This window comes from Triticum aestivum, chromosome 7D, assembly GCF_018294505.1.
Source record: "Triticum aestivum cultivar Chinese Spring chromosome 7D, IWGSC CS RefSeq v2.1, whole genome shotgun sequence".
Lineage (NCBI taxonomy): Eukaryota > Viridiplantae > Streptophyta > Magnoliopsida > Poales > Poaceae > Triticum > Triticum aestivum.
This window is the reverse complement of record NC_057814.1, coordinates 48,632,713-48,658,854: the sequence shown is the minus strand read 5'-3', so window position 1 is coordinate 48,658,854 and position 26,142 is coordinate 48,632,713. Positions and strand designations below refer to the sequence as shown.

The following is a 26,142-nucleotide window of genomic DNA, read 5'->3' as shown; positions in this document are numbered from 1 at the left end:
TTTTCGGAAAATGAGGAGAACCCTGGCCTCTGCAACATCACGTTGCACATAGCCATATCCTATATACATAAGAAGTTGATCCCCACTATCCTATTTATCTCAACATGCACACATGCCACCTCATCAAAGGCCCACCACTACATGCATGGGGAAAAGTTTTTCATTATTAGTTGATCTCATGCACACCTTTCACCTCATCACACATGTCACCTCATCAAAGCTCCACTCAACAGAAAAATAGTTTTCCATTACGTTATGCCACTTATATTCAAAATATTTTCTGACTACACAATAATCAGATACAATATATAATATTTATTTTAGCTTTAGTCATACATTATTAATTCAACTATGGAAGCTTCAACAATCAAATCACGGAAATATATTGCAATTGATTCCCGCAGCAACGTGCGGGGTATTCTCTAGTATTTTTAAAGTTCGAGTATCAAGTTCTAGTACTGAAAGCAAAAAAAATAACAAGCCATGACAGGTAAAAATAGGAATATATGCCTACACACAGTCTATTATTGAATAGTCGTCCAAACTGTTTGTACGTACCCCGTGCAACCATCTCCCGCTGGATGGACCCAGATACCGTAAGCTCCCACACTTCCGCATGATGTAGTTAGGACCACATATGGATGCGTCATGTAGCTCGAAAGGTAAGTTACAAATAATGGCATGTCTTTGCTTTGTTAAAAAATAATCATTCTGACAATTCCATAATGCCCTAAGCAAGTTACAAACTATCACTAGATCTATGCCTTAGTTTTTGGCTCAACCCTACTCAACCAGTCGCTAGACATATTTGATATACTAGTAGGCAGAGGCAGGTTCAAAGCCACATGAATTGTGCGCCACAACAAAGTAGCAAGCGGACATGTCATAAACAAAATGAATTGTTTTCTCCTGATCACAGAAAACAACATTGTTTACTATCGTGCCACCAATGCTTGACAGATAATCCATAGTGAGAGTAACATCCCTATGGACAAACCACTTGAAAATTGTAATCTTCATGGTACTTTGGTTTGCCAGATATGCTTTCAATGAAAGACCACAAAGAATTAATTGAATCGATATACATAGATTTAACAGAGAAAACTCCAGAAGATGTCAACCACAATGGAACGAGTCCGACTCATTAGTTAAGGTCACCCCATCAACCTACTTACTAATTGTAGCCAAACAGTCCATTTATCCCGATTAGAGCTTCAATCATTATGTTCTAAAGCAGTAGCAAACTATCAGAGCTCAATGGAAGTCTGAACTGGATATTTGAGGGAGACGTCGCTAATACTGTTCTTACAAAAGCTTTCTTACGTCGCAAATATTGTACAGAGACACCAGTTTTCCTCCCCAAATTGCGTGGATCGAACATCTCCAACTTTAAGGGTGGCCCTATTAAAGCAATAAACTTTTGTCCTCATCAACACTTGAAAATGAACGTTCAAGCATTTAGTGAAATTCATGTGGGCAGAGCCGAGCGGGGTCAATATCGTGTCGTGTTAAGCAGCCTGGATATGGTGATGTTGGTTGGAAAGCAGAGCGGCCGTCATTCTGGAGTCGGTGGTGCTTAACCAGGACGCATGAGTACCTTCAAGGCTAGCTTCTTGTCGCATGTTTGGGCATGAACATGTGAGAGCTCAAGAGCGATCAAGCTCAACAATGTGTTTCTTTCTTGCTGCTTGGACATGAGACATACAAAACCAAACCATAGATTTGATTATAAAATATTGTGAAAATATTCATAATTATATGTTGGTTATTTCTACTTTTTTGTTACAACCTGTTGGTTCTTTGTACTTGCATAAGAGGGAGAAGCAAATTGGTACATTTGTCAAAAAAGAGAAAAGAACCAAATTTGATAAATTTGGCAATCAACATCGCATCTGGAATCAACCAACTCAATGTATATACCTTGAATTACTAGTCACATATTAGGACATCCATGTACGAATAAATGTCCATGGTTAGCTTGTTTTTGTCACTAGAGCAACTCCGTCAAAAATTTAGACGACACATGAAGGGAACAAAGTCAGGTAATCTACCTTGCTATTGCTAACTAGTCAACCCACCCGAGGGCATTTCTAATGGATCCCCTAAACCGGTTAGCGTAGTAAAAATTTGATTTTACTCCTCTAACCGGCACCTAGCCGATCCCTAATCGGTGCTAGTGGAGAATAAATTATCCTCAGTCGTGTCGTGCCTCCCTATATTTACCTCATCGTTCGACGGTGGAGTAAAAAATCTCCTCTCCTCCTGTGCCTCCCCCGCCAAACTTCCCGCCACATTTACGCCGGTGCCACCCCTCCCACACCCTGCCGGCCACCGCCCGCAACTGCGGATGCTCCATAGGCTCCGTCTCGGTCCTTGACCACTCAGATTTGTGCCTCCCTCGTCTAGTAGCCGAGATCTGCGGCTGCTGCCGGATTTGGCACTTCCGGCCGCCGGCGACTGCCCCTTGCCATGGATTGGCCGGGTACCGGACCACACAGCCCCAGCAACGCCTCCGCGTCGCATGCAGGTATTGACTCCACCTCTAGTCGCTCGGATCTCTCTCGTCGGCGGTTCACTGGCAAAGACTCGACCGGCCGTCGCCCGGGCTCGGTGCTGGCCACCGGCTCGTCTGCTAACCGTTGCTGGTCATAAAGTGCCATAACTGCCCCCGGCAGGTCATGCACCGAGTTTCTACCATGCTGGAACATCCCGGTTGGGTGTTCTTCAAATGCAAAAAAGATCGAGTATGTGCTTCTTTTGATTCGGTTGTTCACCGGATTCGGCACAATTTCGGTAGCTCATTGTTTTGTGTGTAGGATGGATGCATGTTTTGGTATTGGGAAGAGGATTGCATCAATCAATTGATAGCATGAAATTTGTTTAGATACTCGTGCACTCGTTGCTAGAATAGAGGCTAGAGATGAGACAAGATGCGAAGCAACGTTGAATTCTTCGAAATAGAAGAAGAAAGAAGTGTGCAAGATCGAGAAGCCAGTAGAGAGAATCTACAATGAAGACATAGAGACGATATTAATCGAACTAATGGGAGCAGTTATATTAGTTGGATATCTTTTAAAGTGTCTAATTTTGGTTCTTGTTTTCTTTGATCTTGCTCTCGTAGTGAAGAATTTGTGAATTATGTACTCCGATGCATCAAGATGTCGTTGAATGCAATAAAAAAGCAAAGAAATGTGTTTCGGTGGCCGAAAATGAAATGAAAATAAAAAAATCCGTTATATATAAGGGGTCGGTTAGGTACGGCGAAAACTTAGTGGAGTAAAAATACTTCACTGAGAGTATACTCAGCTGGATACTCCGCTATTTTTAGGGGATTAGTTAAAAAATGCCCTGACTGGCCATTCACTCCATCGACGGTGTGGGCAAGGGAATAGGGATGAGCAGGACTCTGATAGCGGTTAGGGTTCATAATGTATTTGTGACCGTTCGTGTACAACTACACATGATCCATTTATCCAACTCCTGTTGAACTGCTGGTAACTTGGAAACATTGGGTCTGTTTGGTTTTCGCCTAATGCGCCCTGCCAATCGTGGGCGAGCCAATTAATTGGCACAGCATCTGGCCGCCTCGGACTTGTCAACTTTTTGCCATCAAACTGAACTGAGGGAGCGCCGGAGTGGGCTGGGCGTACCAAAATGTTGGCTCCCATCCGAACGGGAAGCCATGCTTGGTCAACGACCAATTATTTGGATCGGCAGTTGAGGGCTGCAATCCAAACAGCCCCATACACCAACAAATCTTCATAGCCCTAATGTTGTACTGAACAGTTTGAGAGCTGATAGACTGCATCAGATGCAACATTAAAGAGCGAAGATGTGCTGGTCGGGCTGGTGTTATCATTGATGTGTGGGAGCTCAGATACCGATGCATCCATCACAAGATGAATTCAGGCGTGTTCCCCGCTCTTAGAGCAGATGCCTTGAATGGGTAGCTACATTACCACTCATGAGAGCATAAACGATGATGCATGGAGATGGAGTACCGGCGTTGATTAACTATTAGATATAACTTGCATATACTGAGTGACAGAAGAGGTAGTGGCTTGCTACAACAAACACTTGGTTAGGATTTGTTCATGCCACTCGTTAGAAGCAACTGTACATATCACTGGCTCCCCTGTTGACAATGTTACTGCCCGATTTGCATCTTAATTAGCTACTAATTATTCCCTTAGTTCCTAAATATTTATCTTTTTAGAGATTTCAAATGAAATATCATATACGGAAGAGTGTAGATTCATTCATTTTGCTCCGTATGTAGTCATGTGTTGAAATCTTTAGAAAAACAAATATTTAGGAACGAACGAAGTACTAGTTTATTAGGAGAATGAATGATGACACAGGACAAGATGATCAGCTCCCGCCTTCCCAGGTCAACATCAACCAGACCATGAGTGACACCATTATTTTATATGTTACAAAAAAGAAAGAAAAAAAGAGTGATACTACCAACAATATCGGGCCCTATCTGACGCCGAAGCATCTCGCGTGGGCTGTTCTTTCGCAGGCCGACTGATTATCCGACGCGGGGAACAGGCCGAGAACGAAGGGGCAGCAGCAGTGTGCAGTGAGTGTGCGCTTCGTCGTCCATTTGGGTACCTCGCTGTTCGCTGTGGCCGGGTTCGTCACGACGATAACATGGCCAGCCAAATGTGGGAGGTGCCGACATGCGAGCCGCCTATATTATTGCGTGGTACATGTACACGAGACGAGATACCCGTCCAGACGTTCACCTGCCGGCGTTGCCCATGATACAGTAGGCACGTAGATTTTAGATATTTTTGACCGACGCGAAAACGAATAACAAAAATTTGAGCGCCGTTGCCGGGGATCGAACCCGGGTCACCCGCGTGACAGGCGGGAATACTTACCACTATACTACAACGACTTTGATGCAAACTCACGAACTGAAAGAACTGGAATACTACCGGTTAAGATGAGCCACGTATGGCGTGATACGGGCCTCTCTCCGCTGAACCAGTCAGTTCAGTTGAGTGGTCGGCAGCCAGTGGGTCACATCCAAGCTAGGTGGCGGCCGACCCAGCCGGGCCTCTGGGTCGATCTGGGTGGAGCCTACGGGACGACAGGAAACGTCGGTGAGACATAAATCGGACACCGATCGATCCAACATGTTGCATCATGGAACACATGCCTCCCCTCTAATCAAAAGACAGAAGACGCAGTTGTAGATGGATCGGGTGATGATCCGACGCAGAGAACAGGACGAGAACAGGGAGCAGCACATTATTTGCCTCGTCGTCGGTAGTGGCAACTCATCGTGGCCGGGTCAGGAGCCTCTCTCAAATCACGATGACAAGATGGCCATGGCCATGCGGTGGGGGATGGACATGATCGCAGAGGTTTCTTTCGGACACCTTGATGTGCTGACTGGCGTGTCGCCTCGATTATTGGGGGTTGCGATCGCTAGGAAGGTGACACCGCGACATATTGTACGTGATACGTGCCCATGTTGCCCCATAAGTACGTGGTAGATTAAATAGCTCGATCATCTCGGCGTGGATTGGAAGAACTTCTGCTGATTAATCTGATCATAAGATAGATGTATGCATCCCACTGACGCGGCCGAACGTGTCAACCCCTTTTGTCTGAAAAAATAATATGCTGATCTCTCTCCCTGACCATATCAGTTCAGTGGTAGGCTACCATTCCAAGCCAGGCAACCTGGTCTCTGTCCTTGGGATGGAGCCTGTTGAGTAACGTGATTATATTGGAAACATAGCATAGACTGGTAAGTATTCTGATTTGTCTTGCACTCCATGTTAGTCGTTGTATTTTTATATATGTGTCCACGAGGCTCAAGCAATACAACAACAATTTCATCAATACCTCTCTCCCTTCTAACATGGTATCAGTCTAAACTCGATACAAAACCCTAACCGCCGCCGCTTCCGCACTGCGCCGCCTCCGGAGCGGTCGATCTCCATGATCGCTACCGGGATCCGCGCCGCCTGTATCTAGGGTTCGTCCGCCGGTTGTATTGACCGGCTGCCCTAAAGAGTTTTTCTTAATCCATTGATTGAGATTTTTCTCTCTGGCCGATCGATTGGTGGATGTTCTTTTTTAATTTTCCGATCTAAGATCGGTTTGCATCGTCCGCCTCCATTCGTCGTCTACAACATATGTCTACTCCGTCGCCATCTTCATCTGGCATCGAGGCCGCTGCGACGTCCAGCACTTTAGCGGCGGCCGAGCGCACCTTCCTGCGCTGGCCCGTCGTCGCAAGCCGTGTCGCATGTGGCCGCACTCACGTCCCGCGCGGACGTGGACGGTCGCTCGCGTGCCCGCGTGATGTGCCTGCACAGCTCCAATGACTCACAGTGTACAGGATGGCTCATGCATTGAGTGCATGCGGGTCGTTGTTTGTTTGCGCCAGTTTCGTTTGGCTTTACCGGATACATGAAGATCAACGTCTAAGTTTACACGTTTCTACACCGATCGACCAACCGATTGCGGCTGCGTCGTCCTCTCGAACCGTAGCGTCGCCGCCCTAGGTTTTTTTGTGGTTGCATCGACCCGCGCGTTGCCGCTGCGTCGCCTCTTCGGGCCGTAGCGCCGCGGCCCGCAGTGCATCGCCGCTTCGAGGCCGTCCGTTTCAGGCCATCCTCGTAGCTGCACCGACTCTCACGCTGCCGCTGTGTCACCCCGTCGGGCCGTAGCGACCGTGGCACACGGTCTCTGCCGTCGCCCCGTGGTTCTCCCCGCGGCTCCATCGACCAGCGCGCTGCCGCTGCATCGCCTCTTCGGGTCATAGTGCCGCGGCCCGCGGTCACCGCCGTCCCGAGGCCGTCCGCTGCAGGTCGTCCCTGTGGCTGCACCGACCCTCGCGCTGCAGCTTCGTCGCCCCATCGGGCCGTAGCGAGCGTGGCACGCGGTCCCTGCCGCCGCCCTGAGGTCTTTCCCGTCGTTGCCCCGACCCGCGCGGTGTCATTGCATCGCCCCTTCAGGACGTAGAGCCGCAGCACGCGGTCCACTTCGCCGTCCACGCGCGTTGACTTGTGTGGTATGCGCCGCGCGCCCTCCTAGGCGCGGGAACGCCACCGTCCGCGCCGGTCTTCATCGCGATGTTGGGTTCTTCGTCGCCTACTTCGAGCACCGCCGCCTCCTCAGGCCGCCGTCGCCGCCCTTCTTCCTGGTATACGGCGACTACCTTGACACCTGCCACCCCGACTCGACATCGACCATGGCGTCCCTCGCACGGCCACCTCGACCAGGGCTACACCATCCTACGCTCTCGGCTACATCGACATCGGCACACAGGGCTACCGCCTTGCTTGAGCAACCTCGTCGGTTTACACTCTAGCCACGACTTCCGCGATTGCATCGACCCTTACGACTGTGGGTGGGTGTCCATTGGCTTGCCTTCGGATTCTTCTCTAGTCTCACCGTCTGCGCCGCTACTGTTGTGACCGCGGGGGATATTGAGTAACGTGATTATATTAGAAACATATGATAGACTAGGAAGTATTCTGGTTTGTCTTGTACTTCAAGTTGGTCATTGTACTCCTATATATGTGCCCACGAGGCTCAAGCAATACAACAACGATTCCACCAATCCCTCTCTCCCTTCTAACAGAGCCTATGCTAAGCTACAAAATGTCCGCAAGAAATAAAACAGGAGAAGCAAGAACAATTATCATAGAGTATGTAATGCAACTACATTTGGAATACTTTTTTCTTTTTTGCGGGTTACATTTGGGATGCTACTACATTTGTACACAGTAAACCCATGCATCAGCCTTCATGTCGGCCATTTGGAGCTGCCACATTGACTGATTGAGTAATTAATTTGGAGCTTTTTTACGGTACCCTGATACTCCCTCCAGGAGAGATGGAGTACCTCTTAAATCTGACCCTCCACTTACAAGGGTACTTTAGTCTTTTCTCATCTTAATTAGGTCCTTTTCTGATTTCTAATCAGATTACACTTCCTATCACAAGCGCACCCGCCTATCACATTAGAGCTAATACGTATCCATGACGACCGCGCCATTACGTCCTTGCACCGATCGAAAGCGAATGGATAACAGTTACGGATCAAACATAACTTGGCTACAAGTTCTCAAAAACTACACGTCCACACAAAATCTCTAACATGTACAAAGGAAATTAAAACACAAATATACATCGTTATGTAATACATGCAAGAGATATCAGGCTCGCAAGAAGTTCATCACTTCATCAGACCGCGAGAGATATCAGGCTGCAGAGCGGACGTGATAGATATCCCGCCAGCCTGATGATCCCGCCTCGGCCTAGCCATCAGCGTGGGCAAGTTTCCGATTGCGCGAGAAAGATGGCTCTCGCAAACGTGCCAGCGGCGGCAACGGGGCGCCCAGTCCTGGTCGGTGACAATTCCCAGTCCATGCCATTCCGGCAAGTCCATGGCCCAATGGCCGTCTATCTCTTGTACACGCGCAGACCACAGTGACCGCCGGCGCCTATCGTATTGAAGAGTTATTATTTTATGTGTGGGAGAAGACTTAGGGTTCTAGCGATCGAATCGAATAGCTATTATGTATCAGCCGTGATGCACTGATATGAGAAATAAGAATAAGAATTAGTTTACCTTTCTACACTCAAGCACGAAGTACTCCCTTGTCTTTTTAGTTGGTACTCTCACATACACACGTTGGAGTACCAATAGACATCAATCGTCGGATCAAGAGAATTGGAGGGCTCATATTCATTTAAGGGTATTGTAAAGCAGCTCATAATTTGAGGTACCACATCAGCCCATGGTTGTGCAGCTTCTACTAGATCATTCAGCCATGGTGGTCGGCATCATCGTCTTCTAAGATACCGGGGCAATAGGGAAGCGGAAGCACTATCATGCCTGTGTGCCATGTAAAAATCTAATGGCTCACTTTTCTGAAAAATAATCTTTGGCATCACGAGTTGCTTCATGGCATTCAAAACATTTCGGAGCCATCTTTCAGGTCATGCATAAAGACGATAGGCTAAGACTGTATCATTGCACTAGTAAAATACTAGTAGCGCATTCCCAATGAAGCCAACACGTGTTCACTATGTTCCTGGTACCTCTCAAACCACGATTCAGAAAGCCTTTTTGCTTCTGTCATAATCAATGTTTAGAACATAGTGTTGAACTTCCGTTTGTCTTGCTTCTCTGCTTCCTATCTCACATTTAGCCTCCTCATTTTTTGTGCTAAGTCGTCTTTTATAACATTATTTGGTTGGGCACGAGTATACAATATTTCACAAAATAAATGCATAACATTATTTGGTTCGGCACGAGTATACAATATTTCACAAAATAAATGCATAACATTGGTTGAGCACGAGTATACAACATTTCACAAAAATGCAGATGGATGTTGTAGTGCAGATAAGAAATAATGACTTTTGATTCTCTTGTTCTGGTGTGGACATATGGGTAGAAATCACGTGGTTGACCGCTTCTCTTCACTCGAAAAGATCTTATGCTATTGTGTATTTTTTTTCTTATAGAACATTTTGCATGTCTGAAAAAACTACTTGAAGTGATCCCCAACACATATGTAGCAATATGGTGGACTTTTGATTGTGGGGTTGGGGCGGGAGGGGGGAGGGGGCTTGGTTCTTGTCGCATGTTTGAGAGTGAATTAAAGAGTGACCATTTGTCAACTGAGAATCATGCATCCCATGGTTGATGAACCGTTGATTCATGAAAATCGGCATCTAAAACATGTCAACTAGTAATTGCCATGAATAAGAAGAAAATCAGTGTCACAACATTCAACATAATCTTTGTGAAGTAGAACAATAGGATAGCAACATCATTGTCATGGTCCACCTTGAATATTATTTCGCTACAAGAACAAATCGCCATGGATAGCCGGTGTTTGTCGCTGACAATAGCTCCATTGAACTCTCGACAAGATTGCATAATAAGGAAACAAAATCAGCATGCCAGATAAAGTTCTTTGTGGAGATGTATCGAGCGGGTGAATGGTGACTTTTGAGTCAACATGTACTACAAGTCTGCTTCTCATGGCCTTTACCTCCTCGCTCTACGTCACTACTTCACTGGCCTTCTCAACACCTTCCTTACCACTAAGGTCACGACATGACACGGCCGCGATGACCCGCTCATCATTAGCGTCCCATCTTTGTCACCAAGGGATTCCACATAACTACATTATGTATAGTATTGTATCATACTAGTTAGCACTAAGTTAATTATGATAAGCCTGACTCTAGTGGACAATCACTTTCCTTTCACTACACGGTACCCTTTGTGATATTCTTCCACTCTTTTAGAATCGGCATTTCCTAGCCTCTGGCAAAGTATTATAATAACTAGGTAATACTGGGGTATTTTTCGTAACCCGGACAAGAAAAATTATGCATGCATGTCTTAAAGTCATATATTGCGCCGTCACCAAAGCATAATAACTCCATATTATGAAAACAATTTTTCAGCCCCATGTGTTGCTTGGAAGCTCTCAAAACCAGCTTTAGGTATGTGGCCGTTTCTAACTTATGCCTAAAGGTGATAGCCTATGATCACATCCTTGCATCACTAACAAATTAATAGCACTCCCTCCGTTTCTTTTTAGTCTGCATATAAGATTTGGTCAAAGTCATGTTGAAATATATTGCCCACCTTCCTCCATCAGTTCGGACTTTTGGATCAGTTGGCTGGTGCATGAATTCAACATGGTATCCGAGCCAAGAGGTCTTGAGTTCAAGAGCATGCCAACGCAGTATTAAATAAAACATTCTGTGGCCTACATCGATCCCATGTCTAAGGACTAAAATAGTCTAGACGTGAGGGGGAGTGTTGAAATATATTGCCCACCTCCCTCCATCAGTTTGGACTTTTGGATGAGTTGGCTGGTGCATGAATTTAATAAGTCAAACTTTGTCAACTTTGCCTAAGTTTATAGAAAAGAAATATCAAGATTCACAATATGAAATCAATATTGTTTGATGCATCATGGAATTAATTTTCATACCATATAGCTTTCGTTTTGTAAGGATGTAATTTTTTCGAACAAAGTTGGTCAAATTTTACAAAGTTTGACTTTGACCAAATCTTATATGCAGACTAAAAAGAAACGGAGGGAGTACATCCGGGGATAAGGCGGTAAGTGCTCTTTGAGTTCTCGACACCTCTGAACAGTTATTGTTCCATCCAAATCAATGTTAGAAACACGGCGACAAACTTCTGTCTATCTTGCCACCAACGATTTGGCAGATTATCCTTAGTGAGAGTAACACCTCTATGCGCAAACCACATGAAAATTGTAATCTCGGTGCTACTTTGGTTTGCCAGATATGCTTTGCATGAAAGACCAGCAAGAATTAATTAAATCCATATACATAGATTTAACAGAGAAAACTCCAGAAGATGTCAACCATGATGGAACTGTTGGGGAACGCAGTAATTTCAAAAAAATTCCTACGCACACGCAAGATCTATCATGGTGATGCATAACAACGAGAGGGGAGAGTGTTGTCTACGTACCCTCGTAGACCGAAAGCGGAAGCGTTATGACAACACGGTTGATGTAGTCGTACGTCTTCACGATTCGACCGATCCTAGTACCGAAGGCACGACACCTCTGCGATCTGCACACGTTCAGCTCGGTGACGTCCCACGAACTCTCGATCCAGCTGAGTGTCGAGGGAGAACTTCGTCAGCACTACGGCGTGATGACGGTAATGATGAAGCAACCGGCGCAGGCTTCTCCTAAGCACAACGACGATATGACCGAGGTGGATTATGGTGGAGGGGGGCACCGCACACGGCTAAAACAATGATCAACTTGTGTGTCTATGGGGTGCCCCCTCCCCTGTATATAAAGGAGTGGAGGAGGGGGAGGGCCGGCCCTCTATGGCGCGCCTTGGAGGAATCCTACTCCCACCAGGAGTAGGATCCCCCCCCCCCCCCCCCCGCGCCTTCCCTAGTTGGATTAGGAGAGGAAGGAAGGGGAAGGAAGGAGGAAGGAAAGGGGGGGCAGCCTCCCACCCAATTCGGATTGGGCTTGGGGGGGGGCGCCCCCTCCTAGGCCGCCTCCTCCTCTCTCCCACTAAGGCCCAATAAGGCCCATACACTCACCGGGGGGTTCCGGTAACCTCCCGGTACTCCGGTAAATGCCCGAACTTACCCGGAACCATTCCGATGTCCAAACATAGCCATCCAATATATCGATCTTTATGTCTCGACCATTTCAAGACTCCTCGTCATGTCCGTGATCACATCCGGGACTCCGAACAACCTTCGGTACATCAAATCACATAAACTCATAATACCGATCGTCACAGAACGTTAAGCGTGCGGACTCTACGGGTTCGAGAACTATGTAGACATGACCGAGACTCATCTCCGGTCAATAACCAATAGCGGAACCTGGATGCTCATATTGGTTCCTACATATTCTACGAAGATCTTTATCGATCAAACCGCACAACATACGTTATTCCCTTTGTCATCGGTATGTTACTTGCCCGAGATTCGATCGTCACTATCTCAATACCTAGTTCAATCTCGTTACCGGCAAGTCTCTTTACCTGTTCTATAATGCATCATCTCGTAACTAACTCATTAGTCACATTGCTTGCAAGGCTTATATTGATGTGCATTACCGAGAGGGCCCAGAGATACCTCTCCGACAATTGGAGTGACAAATCCTAATCTCGATCTATGCCAACTCAACAAACACCATCGGAGACACCTGTATAGCACCTTTATAATCACCCAGTTACGTTGTGACGTTTGGTAGCACACTAAGTGTTCCTCCGGTATTCGGGAGTTGCATAATCTCATAGTCATAGGAACATGTATACGTCATGAAGAAAGCAATAGCAACATACTAAACGATCAAGTGCTAATCTAACGGCATGGGTCAAGTCAATCACATCATTCTCTAATGATGTGATCCCATTAATCAAATGACAACTCATGTCTATGGCTAGGAAACTAAACCATCTTTGATTCAACGAGCTAGTCAAGTAGAGGCATACTAGTGACACTCTATTTGTCTATGTATTCACACATGTACTAAGTTTCTGGTTAATACAATTCTAGCATGAATAATAAACATTTATCATGATATAAGGAAATATAAATAACAACTTTATTATTGCCTCTAGGGCATATTTCCTTCAGTCTCCCACTTGCACTAGAGTCAATAATCTAGATTACACGGTAATGGTTCTAACACCCATGGAGTCTTGGTGCTGATCATGTTTTGCTCGTGAGAGAGACTTAGTCAACGGGTCTGCAACATTCAGATCCGTATGTATCTTGCAAATTTCTATGTCTCCCACATGGACTAAATCCCGGATGGAATTGAAGCGTCTCTTGATGTGCTTGGTTCTCTTGTGAAATCTGGATTCCTTCGCCAAGGCAATTGCACCAGTATTGTCACAAAAGATTTTCATTGGACCCGATGCACTAGGTATGACACCTAGATCGGATATGAACTCCTTCATCCAGACTCCTTCATTTGCTGCTTCCGAAGCAGCTATATACTCCGCTTCACACGTAGATCCCGCCACAACGCTTTGTTTAGAACTGCACCAACTGACAACCCCACCGTTCAATGTAAACACGTATCCGGTTTGCGATTTAGAATCGTCCGGATCAGTGTCAAAGCTTGCATCGACGTAAACATTTACGACTAGCTCTTTGTCACCTCCATAAATGAGAAACATATCCTTAGTCCTTTTCAGGTATTTCAGGATGTTCTTGACCGTTGTCCAGTGATCCACTCCTGGATTACTTTGGTACCTCCCTGCTAAACTAATAGCAAGGCACACATCAGGTCTGGTACACAGCATTGCATACATGATAGAACCTATGGCTGAAGCATAGGGAATGACTTTCATTTTCTCTCTATCTTCTACAGTGGTCGGGCATTGAGTCTGACTCAACTTCACACCTTGTAACAAAGGCAAGAACCCTTTCTTTGCTTGATCCATTTTGAACTTCTTCAAAACTTTGTCAAGGTATGTGCTTTGTGAAAGTCTAATTAAGCGTCTTGATCTATCTCTATAGATCTTGATGCCCAATATATAAGCAGCTTCACCGAGGTCTTTCATTGAAAAATTGTTATTCAAGTATCTTTTTATGCTATTCAGAAATTAAGTATCATTTCCGATCAATAATATGGCATCCACATATAATATCAGAAATGCTACAGTGCTCCCACTCACTTTCTTGTAAATACAGGCTTCTCCAAAAGTCTGTATAAATCCATATGCTTTGATCACACTATCAAAGCGTATATTCCAACTCCGAGAGGCTTGCACCAGTCCATAAATAGATCGCTGGAGCTTGCACACTTTGTTAGCACCTTTTGGATCGACAAAACCTTCTGGTTGCATCATATACAACTCTTCTTTAAGATATCCATTAAGGAATGCAGTTTTGATATCCATTTGCCAAATTTCATAATCATAAAATGCAGCAATTGCTAACATGATTCGGATGGACTTAAGCATCGCTACGGGTGAGAAGGTCTCATCGTAGTCAACTCCTTGAACTTGTCGAAAACCTTTCGCAACAAGTCGAGCTTTGTAGATAGTAACATTACCGTCAGCGTCAGTCTTCTTCTTGAAGATCCATTTATTCTCGATGGCTTGCCGACATCGGGCAAGTCAACCACAAAGTCCACACTTTGTTCTCATACATGGATCCCATCTCAGATTTCATGGCCTCAAGCCATTTTGCGGAATCTGGGCTCATCATCGCTTCCTCATAGTTCGTATGTTCGTCATTGTCTAGTAACATGACCTCCAGAACTGGATTACCGTACCACTCTGGTGCGGATCTTACTCTGGTTGACCTACGAGGTTCGGTACTAACTTGATCAGAAGTTTCATGATCATCATCATTAGCTTCCTCACATACTGGTGTAGGAATCACTGGAACTGATTTCTGTGATGAACTACTTTCGAATAAGGGAGTAGGTACAGTTACCTCATCAAGTTCTACTTTCCTCCCACTCACTTCTTTCGAGAGAAACTCCTTCTCTAGAAAGGATCCATTCTTAGCAACGAATGTCTTGCCTTCGGATCTGTGATAGAAGGTGTACCCAACAGTCTCCTTTGGGTATCCTATGAGGATACATTTCTCCGATTTGGGTTCGAGTTTATCAGGTTGAAACTTTTTCACATAAGCATCGCAGCCCCAAACTTTAAGAAACGACAACCTGGGTTTCTTGCCAAACCACAGTTCATAAGGTGTCGTCTCAACGGATTTAGATAGTTCCCTATTTAACGTGAATGCAGCCGTCTCTAAAGCATAATACTAAAACGATAGCGGTAAATCAGTAAGAGACATCATAGATCGCACCATATATAATAAAGTGCGGTTACGACGTTCGGACACACCATTACGCTGTGGTGTTCCGGGTGGCGTGAGTTGTGAAACTATTCCGCATTGTTTCAAATGAAGACCAAAATCGTAACTCAAATATTCTCTTCCACGATCAGATCGTAGAAACTTTATTTTCTTGTTACGATGATTTTCCACTTCACTCTGAAATTCTTTGAACTTTTCAAATGTTTCAGACTTATGTTTCATTAAGTAGATATACCCATATCTGCTCAAATCATCTGTGAAGGTGAGAAAATAACGATACCCGCCACGAGCCTCAATATTCATCGGACCACATACATCAGTATGTATGATTTCCAACAAATCTGTTGCTCGCTCCATTGTCCCGGAGAACGGAGTTTTAGTCATCTTGCCCATGAGGCATGGTTCGCAAGTACCAAGTGATTCATAATCAAGTGATTCCAAAAGTCCATCAGTATGGAGTTTCTTCATGCGCTTTACATCAATATGACCCAAACGGCAGTGCCACAAATAAGTTGCACTATCATTATCAACTCTGCATCTTTTGTCTTCAACATTATGAATATGTGTATCACTACTATCGAGATTCATCAAAAATAGACCACTCTTCAAGGGTGCATGACCATAAAAGATATTACTCATATAAATAGAACAACCATTATTCTCTGATTTAAATGAATAACCGTCTCGCATCAAACAAGATCCAGATATAATGTTCATGCTCAACGCTGGCACCAAATAACAATTATTTAGGTCTAATACTAATCCCGAAGGTAGATGTAGAGGTAGCGTGCCGACGGCAATCACATCGACTTTGGAACCGTTTCCCACGCGCATCATCACCTTGTCCTTGGCCAGTGTTCGCTTAATCCGTATTCCCTGTTTTGAGTTGCAAATATTAGCAACAGAACCAGTATCAAATACCCAGGTGCTACTGCGAGCTCTGGTAAGGTACACATCAATAACATGTATATCACATATACCTTTGTTCACCTTGCCATCCTTCTTATCCGCCAAATACTTGGGGCAGTTCCGCTTCCAGTGACCAGTCTGCTTGCAGTAGAAGCACTCAGTCTCAGGCTTAGGTCCAGACTTGGATTTCTTCTCTTGAGCAGCAACTTGCTTGCTGTTCTTCTTGAAGTTCCCCTTCTTCTTCCCTTTGCCCTTTTTCTTGAAACTGGTGGTCTTATTAACCATCAAAACTTGATGCTCCTTCTTGATTTCTACCTCCGCAGCTTTTAGCATTGCGAAGAGCTCGGGAATCGTCTTATCCATCCCTTGCATGTCATAGTTCATCACGATACTCTTGTAGCTTGGTGGCAGTGATTGAAGAATTCTGTCAATGAATATGTGTGTCACTACTATCGAGATTCAACAAAAATAGACCACTCTTCAAAGGTGCATGACCATAAAAGATATTACTCGTATAAATAGAACAACCATTATTCTCTGATTTAAATGAATAACCGTCTCGCATCAAATAAGATCCAGATATAATGTTCATGCTTAATGCTGGCACCAAATAACAATTATTCAGGTCTAAAACTAATCCCGAAGGTAGATGTAGAGGTAGCGTGCCGACTGCGATCACATCGACTTTGGAACCATTTCCCACGCACATCGTCACCTCATCCTTAGCCAATCTTCGCTTAATCCGTAGTCCCTGTTTCGAGTTGCAAATATTAGCAACTGAACCAGTATCAAATACCCAGACACTACTGCGAGCATTAGTAAGGTACACATCAATAACGTGTATATCACATATACCTTTGTTCATCTTGCCATACTTCTTATCCGCCAAATACTTGGGGTAGTTCCGCTTCCGGTGACCAGTCCATTTGCAGTAGAAGCACTCAGTCTCAGGATTAGGTCCAGACTTGGGCTTCTTCACTTGAGCAGCAACTTGCTTGCCGTTCTTCTTGAAGTTCCCCTTCTTCCCTTTACCCTTTTTCTTGAAACTGGTGGTCTTGTTGACCATCAACACTTGATGCTCTTTCTTGATTTCTACCTCCGTAGCCTTTAGCATTGCGAAGAGCTCGGGAATTGTCTTATCCATCCCTTGCATATTATAGTTCATCACGAAGCTCTTGTAGCTTGGTGGCAGTGATTGAACAATTCTGTCAATAACACTATCATCAGAAAGAGTAACTCCCAGTTGAATCAAGTGATTGTTATATACCCAGACATTTTGAGTATATGCTCACTGACAGAATTATTCTCCTCCATTTTGCAGTTGTAGAACTTATTGGAGACTTCATATCACTCAATCCGGGCATTTTCTTAAAATATTAAATTCAACTCCTGGAACATCTCATATGCTCCATGATGTTCAAAATGTCGTTGAAGTCCCGGTTCTAAGCCATAAAGCATGGCACACTGAACTATCGAGTAGTCATCAACTTTGCTCTGCCAGACGTTCATAACATCTGGCGTTGCTCCTGCAGCGGATTTGGCACCTAGCGGTGCTTCCAGGACGTAATTCTTCTGTGCAGCAATGAGGATAATCCTCAAGTTACGGACCCAGTCTGTGTAGTTGCTACCATCATCTTTCAACTTAGCTTTCTCTAGGAACGCATTAAAATTCAACGGAACAGCACGAGCAATCTATCTACAACAACATAGACAAGCAAAATACTATTAGGTACTAAGTTCATGATAAATTAAAGTTCAATTAATTATATTACTAAAGAACTCCCACATAGATAGACATCCCTCTAATCATCTAAGTGATCACGTGATCCATATCAACTAAACTATGTCCGATCATCACGTGGGATGGAGTAGTTTTCAATGGTGAACATCACTATGTTGATCATATCTACTATATGATTCACGCTCGACCTTTCGGTCTCAGTGTTCCGAGGCCATATCTGCATATGCTAGGCTCGTCAAGTTTAACCCGAGTATTATGCGTGTGCAAAACTGGCTTGCACCCGTTGTAGGTGAATGTAGAGCTTATCACACCCGATCATCACGTGGTGTCTCGGCACGATGAACTTTCGCAACGGTGCATACTTAGGGAGAACACTTGTACCTTGAAATTTAGTGAGAGATCATCTTATAATGCTACCGTCGAACCAAGCAAAATAAGATGCATAAAGGATAAACATCACATGCAATCAATATAAGTGATATGATATGGCCATCATCATCTTGTGCCTTTGATCTCCATCTCCAAAGCACCGTCATGATCACCATCGTCACCGGCTTGACACCTTGATCTCCATCGAAGCATCATTGTCGTCTCGCCAACTATTGCTTCTACGACTATTGCTACCGCTTAGTGATAAAGTAAAGCAATTACATGGCGATTGCATTTCATACAATAAAGCGACAACCATATGGCTCCTGCCAGTTGCCGATAACTCTGTTACAAAACATGCTCATCTCATACAATAAAATTTAGCATCATGTCTTGACCATATCACATCACAACATGCCCTGCAAAAACAAGTTAGACGTCCTCTACTTTGTCGTTGCAAGTTTTACGTGGCTGCTACGGGCTGAGAAAGAACCGTTATTACCTACGCATCAAAAACCACAACAATTTTTTGTCAAATGTGCTGTTTTAACCTTCAACAAGGACCGGGCGTAGCCACACTTGATTCAACTAAAGTTGGAGAAACTGACACCCGCCAGCCACCTGTGTGCGAAGCACGTCAGTAGAACCAGTCTCGCGTAAGCGTACGCGTAATGTCGGTCCGGGCCGCTTCATCCAACAATACCTACGAATCAAAGTATGACATGCTGGTAAGCAGTATGACTATTATCGAACACAACTCATTTGTGTTCTACTCATTCATATAACATCTACGCATATACCTGACTCTGATACCACTGTTGGGGAACGCAGTAATTTCAAAAAAAATCCTACGCACACGCAAGATCTATCATGGTGATGCATAGCAACGAGAGGGGAGAGTGTTGTCTACGTACCCTCGTAGACCGAAAGCGGAAGCGTTATGACAACGTGGCTGATGTAGTCGTACGTCGTCACGATCCGACCGATCCTAGTACCGAAGACACGACACCTCCGCGATCTGCACACATTCAGCTCGGTGATGTCCCATGAACTCTCGATCCAGCTGAGTGTCGAGGGAGAGCTTCGTGAGCACGACGGCGTGATGATGGTGATGATGAAGCTACCGGCGCAGGGCTTCGCCTAAGCACTACGACGATATGACCGAGGTGGATCACCTCCGCTAAGAAAATGATCAACTTGTGTGTCTATGGGGTGCCCCCCTCCCCCGTATATAAAGGAGTGGAGGAGGGGGAGGGCCGGCCCTCTATGGCGCGCCCTGGAGGAGTCCTACTCCCACCGGGAGTAGGATCCCCCCCTTCCCTAGTTGGACTAGGATAGGAAGGAAGGGGAAGGAAGGAGGAAGGAAAGCGGGGGGGGCCCACCCAATTCGGATTGGGCTTCGGGGGGCGCGCCCCCTCCTAGGCCGCCTCCTCCTCTCTCCCACTAAGGCACAATCAGGCCCACACACTCCCCGGGGGGTTCCGGTAACCTCCCGGTACTCCAGTAAATGCCCGAACTTACCCGGAACCATTCCGATGTCCAAACATAGCCATCCAATATATCGATCTTTATGTCTCGACCATTTCGAGACTCCTCGTCATGTCCGTGATCACATCTGGGACTCCGAACAACCTTCGGTACATCAAATCACATAAACTCATAATACCGATCGTCACAGAACGTTAAGCGTGCGGACCCTACGGGTTCGAGAACTATGTAGACATGACCGAGACTCATCTCCGGTCAATAACCAATAGCAGAATCTGGATGCTCATATTGGTTCCTACATATTCTACGAAGATCTTTATCGGTCAAACTGCACAACAACATACGTTGTTCCCGTTGTCATCGGTATGTTACTTGCCCGAGATTCGATCGTCGGTATCTCAATACCTAGTTCAATCTCGTTACCGGCAAGTCTCTTTACTCGTTCTGTAATGCATCATATCGTAACTAACTCATTAGTCATATTGCTTGCAAGGCTTATAGTGATGTGCATTACCGAGAGGGCCCAGAGATACCTCTCCGACAATCGGAGTGACAAATCCTAATCTCGATCTATGCCAACTCAACAAACACCATCGGAGACACCTGTAGAGCACCTTTATAATCATCGAGTTACGTTGTGACGTTTGGTAGCACAGTAAGTGTTCCTCCGATATACGGGAGTTGCATAATCTCATAGTCATAGGAACATGTATAAGTCATGAAGAAAGCAATAGCAACATACTAAACGATCAAGTGCTAAGCTAACGGAATGGGTCAAGTCAATCAAATCATTCTCTAATGATGTGATCCCGTTAATCAAATGACAACTCATGTAAATGGCTAGGAAACTTAACCATCTTTGATTCAACGAGGTAGTCAAGTAGAGGCATACTAGTGACACTCTGTTTGTCTATGTATTCACACATGTAGTAAGTTTCCGGTTAATACAATTCTAGCATGAATAATAAACATTTATCATGATATAAGGAAATATAAATAACAACTTTATTATTGCCTCTAGGGCATATTTCCTTTAGGTACGTGTCTGGCTCATTAGTTAAGGTCACCCCATCAACCAACATACTAATTGTAGCCAAACAGTCTATTTATCCCGATCAGAGCTTCAATCACTATGTTCTGGAGTAGTAGCAAATTAACAGGGCAGTGGAAGTCTGAACTGGATAATCGAGGGAGACGTCCCCAGTATTGTTCTTACAAAGGCATCCTTACGTCAAAAATATTGTACAGAGACACCAGTTTTCCTTCCCAAATCGCGTGGTGCGAACATCTCCAACTTTAAGGCTACCCCTATTAAAGGAATCAAATTTTGTCCTCATCAACTCTTGAAGATGAACATTCAAGCATTTGGTGGACTTCATGTGGGTAGAGCCGAGCGGCGTGAATATCGTGTCACGTTTAAGCAACCTGGATATGGTGATGTTGGTCGGAAAGCAGAGCGGCCATGGTTCTGGAGTCTATGGTGCTTAACCGGGAAGTATGAGCACCTTCGAGGCTAGCTTCTTGTCGCGTGTTTGGGCACGAACATGTGAGAGCCTAAGAGCGATCAAGCTCAACACTGTGTTTTTTCTTGCTGCTTCGACTTGAGACAAATAAAACCAGACCATGGAATTGATTATAAAATATTGTGAAAATATTCATAATTATAAGTTGGTTATTTCTACTTTTTTGTTACAACTTGTTGGTTCGTTGTACTTGCATAAGAGGGAGAAACGAATCAGTGCCTGTAATATGTCAAGTAGTAGACTAGTAGTACATTCGTCAGAAAAAAAATAGAGCCAAATTAGATAAATTGGTCAATCAACATCGCATCGGGAACCAACCAACTCAATGTATATACCTTGAATTACAAGTCAAATATTAGGACATCCATGTAAGAATAAATGTCCATTGGTAGCTTGTCTTCATCACTAGAGCGACTCAGTCAAAATGTAGACGATATTGCACATGAAGGGAACAAAATCAGGTAATCTACCTTGCTATCGCTAACTAGTCAACCCAATGGGTAGCTACGTTACTACTCATGCGACAAGAAAAGATGATGCATGGATATGGAGTACTGGTGTTGATTTACTATTAGATATAACTTGCATAAATAAACCGTACCGAGTGACAGAAGAGATGTGGCTTGGTACAACAAACAATTGGTTGGGATATGTTCATGCCACCCGTTAAAAGCAACTGTACACACTAGTAGAAAAAGAGGCTTCCATACGCCCCCATTAGTCCCCAAAATAATCGAACCGCGACTAAAGGGGTCTTTAGTCGCGGTTCGGGAGGAGGCCCGCGACCAACTATCTGGGCCCAGCGCGCGCTGGCGAACGGGAGGGGCTTTTGTGACGCCCCTGATATGACCGTACACTAATCATGCACGCAAATGTGTACGACCAAGATCAGGGACTCACGGGAAGATATCACAACACAACTCTAAAACATAAATAAGTCATACAAGCATCATAATACAAGCCAGGGGCCTCGAGGGCTCGAATACAAGTGCTCGATCATAGACGAGTCAGCGGAAGCAACAATATCTGAGTACAGACATAAGTTAAACAAGTTTGCCTTAAGAAGGCTAGCACAAAAGTAGCAACGATCGAAGAGGCAAGGCCTCCTGCCTGGGACCTCCTAACTACTCCTGGTCGTCGTCAGCGGCCTGCACGTAGTAGTAGGCACCTCCAGTGCCGTGGGAGTCGTCGTCGACGGTGGCGTCTGGCTCCTGAACTCCGACATCTGATTGCGACAATCCGGTATAGAAAGGGGAAAAGAGGGAGAAAAGCAACCGTGAGTACTCATCCAAAGTACTCGCAAGCAAGGAGCTACACTACATATGCATGGGTATATGTGTAAAGAGGCATATCAGTGGACTGAACTGCAGAATGCCGGAATAAGAGGGGGATAGCTAGTCCTGTCGAAGACTACGCTTCTGGACATCTCCATCTTGCAGCATGTAGAAGAGAGTAGATTGAAGTCCTCCAAGTAGCATCGCATAGCATAATCCTACCCGGCAATCCCCTCCTCGTCGCCCTGTTAGAGAGCGATCACCGGGTTGTATCTGGCACTTGGAAGGGTGTATTTTATTCAGTATCCAGTTCTAGTTGTCATAAGCTCAAGGTACAACTCCGGGTCGTCCTTTTACCGAGGGACACGGCTATTCGAATAGATAAACTTCCCTGCAGGGGTGCACCACATAACCCAACACGCTCGATCCCAATTGGCCGGACACACTTTTCTGGGTCATGCCCGGCCTCGTAAGATCAACACGTCGCAGCCCCACCTAGGCTCAACAGAGAGGTCAGCACGCCGGTCTAAACCTATGCGCGCAGGGGTCTGGGCCCATCGCCCTATGCACACCTGCACGTTGCGAACGCGGCCGCGAGCAGACCTAGCAACCCACACGATCACGGCGGTTACGTCAAAGCGGTCCAACACGGCGCGCGCCACTCAGTCGCTGACGTCAAAAGAGCTTCGGCTGATACCACGACGTCGGGATACCCATAACTACTCCCACGTAGATGGTTAGTGCGTATAGACCAAATGGCCAGACTCAGATCAAATACCAAGATCTCGTTAAGCGTGTTAAGTATCCGCGAACGCCGACCAGGGCCAGGCCCACCTCTTACCTAGGCGGTCTCAACCTGCCCTGTCGCTCCGCCACAAAGATCCACTTGCGGGTACTCCTACGAGCCGACCCGACTTTAGTCATCACATGTGTCATGTATATAGTATATAAGTATATACCCGCGATCACCGCCCAGGTGATCACGGCCCGATAGTATAGCACAGCAGACGGACAAGAATGTAGGGCCACTGATGGAAATCTAGCATCCTAGACTAAGCATGTAGGATTGCAGGTAAAGGTATCAACAGTAGTAGCAAGGATAGGCTATGCATCAGAATAGGATATCGAAAAGCAGTAACATGCTACACTACTCTAATGCAAGCAGTAGAGAGTAGAGTAGGCGATATCTGGTGATCAAGGGGGGGGCTTGCCTGGTTGCTCTGGCAAGTAGGAGGGGTCGTCGACTCCGTAGTCGAACTGGGCAGCAGCAGTGTCGGTCTCGTAGTCTACCGGAGAGAAGAGGGGGAAGAAACAGTAAATACAATGCAAACATAAGCATGACGATGCGTGACATGACAGTGAGCGGTGCTAGGGGTGTCCTAACGCGACAGTAGGTGGTACCGGTGAAGGGGGGGAACATCCGGGAGGTATTCCCGATGTTTCACGTTTTCGGACAGACGGACCGGAGGGGGAAAGTTGCTAGTTCGATAGGTTAGGGAGGTGTGGTGGACGAACGGACTGCGTATTCGGATTCGTCTCGTCGTTCTGAGCAACTTTCATATAGAAAACATTTTCATCCGAGTTACGGTTTAAAAGATATGAATTTTCAAAGTTTATTTGAATTTCTGGAATTATTTATATTAAGAAAAATGAATTATGACGTCAGCATGAGGCAATGCTGACGTCAGCAAGTCAACAGGTCGGCTGACCAGTCAAACCAGACAGGTGGGTCCAGTGGGACCCACATGTCAGCCTCTGTTAGTCTAATACTTAATTAAACTAATCTAACAGTATAATTAGAGGGATGGGCCCCACATGTCAGTGAGTGTTTAGCTAAACTAATTATTTTTATTTATAAAACATTTTCTTTTCTTTTTTTTTTAATTTCTGCGGCGGGGCCCGCATGTCAGTGACTGGGCCTGCCCAGTCAGCAGTTGACTGGGTCAACCCAGTCAACTGGGGCCCGTGGGGGCCACTGGCAGTGAGCCAGGGGTGGGGCCCGGCCGGCCACGTCGGCAGGGCACCGGAGAGGGGCTCCGGCGAGCTCCAACGCGGCGGCGATGCGCGGGTGAGCTCGGGTTTCGCCCACGGTGGCCCATTTGGAGCGCGGTTAGGTCCTATGACGAGCTGACGCTCGCGCGCATCGGGCGCGGCAAGCGGCAGGTGCCGAGGTGGTCGGAAATGGCACCGGCGATGAGCCGAGGCGGCGACCAGAGCACGGCACTTACGGGAAAGACGCAGGGGGCATGCGGGAAAGAGCTAGTGGGTGCTACGGCTTCCTACGGAGATGTTGAGCACGACGGCGTGCTCAAACGCCAGCTGCGTGAGCTGTGGCCGCAACGGCGAGGTGAGCGGCGGAGCAAGCTTTCGGCCGATGGCGGATCAGCTGCTAGAGCTCGCAATCGAGCGCGTTGAGTGAGGGGAAGGAGAGAGATGCTCACAGGGGGGGTCTGCAGAGGTGCTAAGCGGGCGCGGGGTGGTCCGGCGAGGCAGATCGATGAGGTGGACGACGACGGCCGTGGTTGGGGAAGAAGGCCGGCGGCGACGTCTCGAGGCACTCCGGCTCAACCTAGCGCTTGCATACGGTGCAGAAGAGGACGGCGGTGCTCCTCGACATCCTCCCGAGCGCCGGGGAGGCTTGTGGCCACGAGCACGGTGACGGCACGGCGATGGCGTTCGGACGACAGAGGAGGGAAGAGAGCGAGCGAGGAGGAGGGGAATGGATGGGGACGCCAGGGGGATTGGAGAGGGGATCGAGGAGTCGAGGCGTGGCAGCCTTATCCTCTCGCGGGGTTCATCGCCGGCGAGGGGGGTCCGGCGGCGACCAGCCTCCTGTAGCGACGGGGTCGGGGGAACAGAGACCCGACCGGGGAGGGGGAGTGGGCCGGCTAGGGTGGGTCGACGGCCAGCTGGGCCGAGGCCCAGCGGGGAGGGGGGTCTTTTCCCTTTTTCCTTTTTTTTCTTTCTGGGATCTGTTTTCTGTTTTCCTTTTATTTGTTTATTTCCTTTTCTGTTTTATTTCATTTAAAAGTATTTAGGTATTTTATAAAAATGTGTTTCCTCCACCATAATTACCAGTGTATTATTTAGAACCCACTGAACATTTTTGTTTGAATTTTTGAAAACTTTTATTTTCCACTTTTAAATTTAATTGAAGTTTGAACTAGGAGTTTGACAAGGGTGTGGTTCAAATGTGATCTAGCCCTGTTTAGCAATATGATTAGCTTAATCACAGGGGGTTACTGTAGCATGATTCTCAGGGTGTTACAAATCTCCTCCACTACAAGAAATCTCGTCCCGAGATTTAGGAGGTAGAAGGAAACAGTGCGGGGTATTCTTCGCGCAGACGATCCTCTCGTTCCCAAGTGGCCTCATCTTCAGAATGGTGCGACCACTGGACTTTGAGAAACTTGATCGCCTTCTGACGTGTGCGGCGTTCAGCTTGGTCGAGAATGCGGACCGGATGCTCCTTATAGGAGAGGTCTT

General features: G+C 46.1%; 1 non-coding gene across 1 annotated transcript; it reads right to left on the bottom strand.

Annotated features, from left to right (window-relative positions):
* Window positions 1-4,834: 4,834 nt before the first annotated feature.
* On the bottom strand, window positions 4,835-4,906 carry TRNAD-GUC (transfer RNA aspartic acid (anticodon GUC)). Its single transcript has one exon. It is a non-coding gene; the product is annotated as a tRNA-Asp (tRNA).
* Window positions 4,907-26,142: the final 21,236 nt, after the last annotated feature.